A 7,108-nucleotide genomic window follows, 5' to 3' on the forward strand; every position below is an offset into this window, starting at 1 on the left:
CACCAGCTAGGTGTTAAACAGCAGGTCTACAACAACCAAGCAAATGAATACCTGCTCTTTTGAATTTATTACAATGCAGACATGGCAATCCACCATATATTTGCATATGGCCAAGAGGAACACAAGTAGGCCACATTTTCCATGGCAGCAGAGTGCGAGTGTGCTTCAGTGTAATAAAAGCGAAAATGTCCAACGATTGGTTGTGGAAAAACAAGAGTAATAGTGTTGTTTTTTATGATCAGGCTAGTTAAAAAACGATTTCTGTCGTGTTTACCATCCTAATAATAATGATTCTAAAGAGCATATTTGACGACGGTATTTTGTTCTGAATTTCCATATGGTCAACTGCCGTATCGTGCAATCCATTTGCTGAAAATTCCATCAAAAATATAGCCTTGGCTACTTATTTGATCTGCAGATTTCTCTTAAAAATATCTTGTTAAACTCACAAATTAAAAGTGCATTCACATCACAAGGGAACGTATTTAAATAAGCTTAACTTGTATATCACAATTTCCTGCAAGTCTACACAAATGTCTTACCAATGCATATTTTCGAAGCTCAACTCATAGGCCTGCTATTCAAATATCAGGCTAGGATAAAATGGGTGTAAATTAAAGTATGCCATCCTGCAAATTGATATTGGCATTAGGTACAGCTCCTGGAGCTTCAAATTATCAAATGTCATTAGCGTAAGGATAAATGAGTGACACTAGCTAAGCAGAGGTTAGCGGACTAAGCTAAGCAGGGCAACTGGGAAGAGGCAAAGCAGAGAACATTTAACAAAGTCAGCAGAAATGTGTGCCTCATATCCTAATTGCCTTAACTAAAACTCGGTGACCGCAATGGTCATCTCATGCCACTGACACAGGGAACTGGCCTATAGGATATTTAACCAATCCCCTGCCCCGATTAGCCCATCTACAGCTCAATATAGATCTGATAGCCAATGAGAGGGCTGGATTTGAAGTGTATGTAGCCTGTGACAGAGAGGAGACCTATTTGCTGTGACCGTCATGGACTTTCCTGACTAAAGTACTAAAAGATGTAGGTGCAACTGTACATTCACACAAAAGTTACTCAGGAAGAAATGTTGTAAAACTTATATCATCCAACTTCAGATAATGCTCTAACAACCCGTCTGTCTTTTAAAATTGAGCATTTAGCTAGCATTTAGACTTTTCAGTAGTTCTGGAAAAGAAAACAACTCAACTGTCAAGTTATGACTCATGACCAACTAGCAGGCTAATTCTCAAATGACTTCCAATGTGGCCTGTTCATTTTAAAGCAGATGCATCCTTTCACTGAAAAGCCATGCTAACGTGAGGGCCAAATGATTCAGCTTTCTTTTCACAGCACACACACAAAAATCAGTGCTTGGACATTTAAGAGATAATTTTCAAGGTAACGTAGATTGTTGTTAATGTTTAAAAGGTCTGGAGGAATTTTTTTTTCTAAAAGCTAAAAATTCCCTAAAAGCTCCCAAACCTTTAAAAAGGCATGGCTAATTACCTTTCTGTGTCAGCAGTGACAACTCACGTGTGAATCAATTTAGGGAGGGAGTTGCCTTGCAGCCCTGTGGCCTTGCAGCCCTGTGGCCTTGCTAATAAAGAGCCATTTCATGTCTGTGACGTTACTGTTTTTTGTTGTTTATTTTTGTAACAGGAAGGGCTGAACGGTCTTCCATTTCAGAAAACACCCACTTCCTCCTCCACTTCCCCCCGCGACTGCCAACTGTTAGACAGACACCGTTCTAGTGTTTTCCTGCTTGTTTCCAGGCCGCACCGGTCAACATGTACAGCTCCCTCCCATACTAACACACTACAGAGCAGTGGATAAAGAGCTTACTGTGGAGTGTGGCTGTGGACCTCCTATGTGATAATAAATACGTGGGACCTCCTTAAAATAGTAAGAAGCCCAAGCAAGGCTAATTAGGGAGCCAGCACTCAGCTCTGTGTTTCATGTCCACCTCCAGTACAAGAGAAAAATATTTTAGCTACGCCTATGAACTAACTGCATTGAAATGGCAAACAATATCCTGGCATAAAAGTAAAGTTTGAAACAGCCTATGGAGCAGACTACACATAACTGACAATTATTTCTCTCTCTGGCTAGTCCACGTGCTCTGAACTTCATGGAGAGAGATGTCTGCATAATTTTTCTGCATCATGAAGGGAAGGGAAGGGAGAGGCACTGTCTGTCTGTGGTAGTTCCCCTCGTCATCAACAAGTCCCAATACAGGCACTCAAGCGGCCGTAACCCGCAAAAGTGCTTGTTAGACCATATCAGCGAGCTCCCCTCACTCTCACGCATTTGTGCTCCCCCTCTTTCCCTCTCTGTAGCTCCCTCTCCCACACACACTCTCTTTCTTTCCTCCCTACCCACCCAGGATGGTATGCACCATACTGCAGCAAACTACTTGAAAAAAATAGATCAGAGAGACGTTCTTCCCACCTCGTTTTTTTGCTGAGTCCCGTATAGCTCTGTCGTGCCTCTCTCTTTAAGCCTCAGCATAGATAGAGACACCAGGTGCAGCTGCTATGCCTCGGAGTAGTTCCCCTGCTTCAGCGTCTGGAGCTAATGACCACGTGAACTGTTGTCATTCCCTGCGAGGAGCTGCCGAGTGCTGCAGCAGCCAGAGTCCCATGCCTAGACAGGGATTTTTTTCTCTTTCTCTCTCAGCCACGGAGGGGAGCGGAGCAGGCAGACAGGAAGCAGAGCAGTGTCTGCTCAACTATCTGGCAGAAACACTTCCAGCCATCCCCCACAGCCAGCCCCTTCCTGCCTGCCTGCCCAACCGCCTCCAGCCAGGTCCGCCCACTCACGGCGCGGCCCAATAGGAAAAGGGATATCAGGTCATAGAGCTTTTCTGGTTGGCTCGCAGGGTACTGACTGGCAGAGGCAGGCAGAACTCAGAACAATCCAATGACACAGACACTGCTGGATCTTAAAGGTATTTCCCCAATTTCATGCCCAGCTCAACTGTTACAAGCCTTCCATCCCCCTTTTGGGCATTCCAAAGGACACAACATCTAGTCTACTAGGCAACCAACATGAAAACAGCACATCCTCCTCTGTATCAATATAGGTAAAACAAAAACACAGAGTTTATATAATAAAGCTAAATACCTGTATGTAACCTATTTATAAAGTAGTAGTCTATTTTAAAGGAGTATTGTTTTTTTACACCTGTCTGATGTGAAAGGATCTGATGTAGAGCATAAGCTCTCCCCACCTGCACTGTAACATGACATAAGCTTTGCAGCATCCCCTCAGGAAAGAGAACATTGTCTCTCCTCTTCTCCCCACCCCACCCTGGTGACGACACACACAGCAGCCTATTTACTATCACGTGAGACCAAGTGGATGGAGCGATGGCAGCACAGAACTGATGAGTCAGAGCCCCGGCTTCATGATTTTTCGATTCCAATACAACACAACAACTGTATTCTCTCCCCTTCTCTATCCAACTCTCCCTCTTTTTATCTCGCTCACCCTCTCCCTATGTGCGTTGAGCTCCCACTCCCATACATGGACTGAAGATTATGTGGTAGCCTGAGTGCTTTATCAACAACATCAATGAGGCTAGACATGCTCTTTCCAGTCCACTGCCAAATAAACCTGATAACCCTCAAGGCTAGCTCGGACAATAACACCTAGTGCTCTTAAAAAAAAGAAAAAAAAAAGAAAAGAGGAACAGATGTTTGTTTTTTTCCACCACCCAAATCGGTGGTGTGGTGTTAATCTATCCTCCGAAACAAAGTGAATTGTGTATCCTACCTCAGCAGTTGACAGGCTAAAACAATTATGTTAGCGCCATCCACAAACGTCATCTTTGCATGCGAACCACCCATAGACCGTAATAGGGGACCCAAGTTACAGGGTCGTATTCATTAGTGAGCATCGTAGCAAAAGGTTTTGCAAACAAATGTAAACAAGCATTTCTTAGTGGACAAATTCAGGTAGGTCCCTCCAGTTTCAGCCTGTTTGTTTCCGTTTGGTTTTAGTGAATAGTGATATAGAATCAGTTGGTGCTCCACTCTGATCCCTATGCTGAGAGAAGATGGGGGGGGGCTGGAAGTGACAGTTTGCAAACTGTCACGATACAGCTATGCTTGACAACACTAGAAAGTGCTTCAGACAGAGGTGGAGAGGAGATGACTGCAGGAAAACATAGCCTAGGAGCCTACTGGGGAGCAAGTGGTCCTAAACGAAGTCCAATATTCTACCTAATCCAAATCACTTTGTAACGATGGGATACTAGCCATAAAGAAGGTAATGTTGCAGAAATAGATTTCCAACAAAAAAACAAAGGCCTTGCGGACAAACAAGTCAGGCTACTTCCTTCCCACCATGGTATCCCCTCCCTAACCTCTGTCCTGGTTCACCCTTGAGCCCAACTGTGATATTAAATAACAGGCTATTAACTCCACAAGTGACTTTCCAATGAGTATGCTAAAGAAACAAAAACAACCAACACAGATATACAAAGGTATTTTTTGATAAAACAGGGTTAAAAAAATATAAAATAGGAGGAAAGTTTAGAATTTTTGGGGAATTTTTTTTGCCCTTGTTTTAAAAGAAATTTACAAGAGAATGTAATGAACTTTATATTGCATTTTAGCACGAAAACATTGTTAGGCTAAATTCTTATCCTGTTTTCATATAGCAATATTCTATTTTTTTAATTGCACTGTTGAGGAAGCTTGCAAGCATTTAATTGCGCCATTTGACAAACACTGATTTGAATTTGATTCGATTTTTATAGCCTATGGCTAAAAGAGGCAAGCACACCAATCGTCCACATAAAATAAAAGGTGTGGTATATCTCCATTTCCAAGATTTTAATAAAGAAAATAATGGAAACCAGTGAAAGCTCAATGGGAAGCTCATGGGATGCTGCCTTCCTGTAGTTGGCTGTAATTAAATAGCAAGAGGCAGAGTTGTGTTTCACTTTGAACCCCCTGGATGAAGGGCTTTCTGCCGACCAATGAATACATGCCTGAATAAAATGTACAGAACACTACAGAATAGAGTGAAATGAGATAGGTTTACCCTACATCCGAATGCAGCTATGTAACATCGTTCAGATGACTGACAATACAAAGAGGCTCCATCTTGTTGAATTGTTCATTTGCCCCTGCTATGTTGCAGAGCTTCAAGTCTCAATCAGCAGTGGGTTTCCATGGCTACCTAAGATGGACAAAACAGATCCATGGATAGACCTATATATCCTCTGTGAATCTTATCAACAGTTCTTTGCAATGCATATTCATTTCAGGATCTCTCTTTTTGTAAGACACAATAACCTGCTATTTGAAGGCTAGGCTATACCATTAACTACAGATTTCTAAAGTCCATTGCCTAGCAATTCTCCAGGACACTGAGCAAAATAACATTTGTTAACCCGATTAAAAAATAAAATAAAAAATTATATATATATATATATATATATATATATATATATATATATATATATATATATATATATATATATAAGAAATCGGGGCTCGGCTATTGCATTAGTTTGAAATCTAGTCTGAAATCTGTATTCTGCTCTGCAAACGGTAGCCTGTCTGCAGTGCACACATGAACATCAGAACATGGAATAAAACAATTATGAGTCACACATGCATAGCCTAACTGTTTATTGAGCCTTACTAAATCATCCTCGATCAGCATCAATCATCTTTGGCACATTAACACACAAGCATAGCCTACTGACCTTCACTCACACTGTACAAGAAAACTGTGTGAGTGAGTTTTTGTATGTCTAACTCATAAAATATATGTTAAATGTCAAAGTTATATAACCTACATTATGTTTACTTAACCTACAAAATGATGTATGTACTGTTACTGAGGCTGATTATGTCTGCAACACACTGTCATTTTGCACCTGAAAGAGCCATCTAGGAGGATGCGCAACCTATCCTAGAATTGAATAGATTACTTTTCTCTCCCCCTTTAAAATTGGACCATGACGTGGCCATGGAATTTAATTTAGGTAACTAGCTCGTTTGCATCGGCTTTGGTATGGCAACATTGGCTTGCCAAAGCCAACTATAGTTAGCTAGGTACAACGACTATCTAGTCAATAACAACATAAATAACATTAGTGACACTGACAGCCACCTGAAGCTTTGACAGCTCAATAACATGTTCGCATGCCGTGAACTTAGGAAACAGTTCTAGCCAATAGTTGGAAGCTACCTCGTAGGGGCAAATTAGTGCTAGCTGACAACATTGGCTAACTGAAGCAATATTTTCAACAAAATCTGTCAACTCACTTTGAAACCCTCCGAGATGCTCGCTAGCTAACGTTAGCTAGCACTCTTGTTGGAGTAGCTGCGGCAAAACGAACTAACGTTAGCTCGCGCCGGTAATAACATAGCTAGCAATCTATCCATGTTGGCAACCACATTCACAAAGCCAAGCACAGGGTGGCGAGGTAAACAAACTGGCTAGTTAACAGAAACTAAACAAAATCGTAACAACCCAAGTAAGAATTTAGCTAGCTAGCTATTCTATGCTAGCTGGCTACCTGCTCACCTGTCGCATCCAGCTGTACTGGTCACGGCGCGCAGTCAAGAAACGTTCATCGGCCCACGCGGAACTACTCCCAGGAAAGGTAAAATAATATTGAATATCAAGTTGCAAACATTCTAGTCGGAAAATAAAAATAGAAACTCGGTAAAGGCAGAAATTACTTTTTCTCACCACTAACTACTTTACAGTAAGGCTATCGTGTTGCACAAGCAACAAGCTCTTTTGCAGTTCAGTCACAGACAGAAGGGGTAACCCAGACACGTCACAGGGGCTAAAAAGCTGAAGCATCCGTTTAGAACGTTTTCTCTTCACCAAATATGGTAGTCAGAGGAAGTCCTGTGGCAGTAGGAGAGGATGGAACAAGGTGAAATTGGTCTGACGTTCTTCTAATTCTCTCATCGATTAAATATCTGATCTCAATGTATTTTTCTGTTTCCAAAACTATAATCTGTTACGAACACAGTGCACTAAGTTTTATAGACTTGACGCTTTTCCAAAGTTTAAAATTGCGTTGTTTAGAAGGGGTGCAAGGTCGAATTGAGTTTGTGCACACGCGCAC

At 41.6% G+C, this 7,108-nt stretch overlaps 1 protein-coding gene across 13 annotated transcripts in view; it reads right to left on the reverse strand.

Moving 5' to 3' along the window:
• LOC106575106 (muscleblind-like protein 2a) overlaps nt 1–6,812 on the reverse strand; it is a 75,657-nt gene extending 68,845 nt beyond the window's left edge. For 10 of the 13 annotated variants that reach the window (XM_082963369.1, XM_014151310.3, XM_014151308.3 and 7 more), the window contains exon 1: nt 6,553–6,811. The gene's annotated coding sequence lies outside the window, so the exon portion shown is untranslated. Of the gene's footprint in view, nt 1–2,454; nt 2,752–6,552 lie in introns of those variants that run through there. The other 3 variants (XM_014151301.3, XM_014151304.3, XM_014151300.3) reach the window with 3 other exon arrangements.
• Nucleotides 6,813–7,108: the final 296 nt, after the last annotated feature.

The sequence above is a fragment of the Salmo salar genome, chromosome 17 (genome assembly GCF_965601325.2).
Source record: "Salmo salar chromosome 17, fSalSal1, whole genome shotgun sequence".
Taxonomy (NCBI): domain Eukaryota; kingdom Metazoa; phylum Chordata; class Actinopteri; order Salmoniformes; family Salmonidae; genus Salmo; species Salmo salar.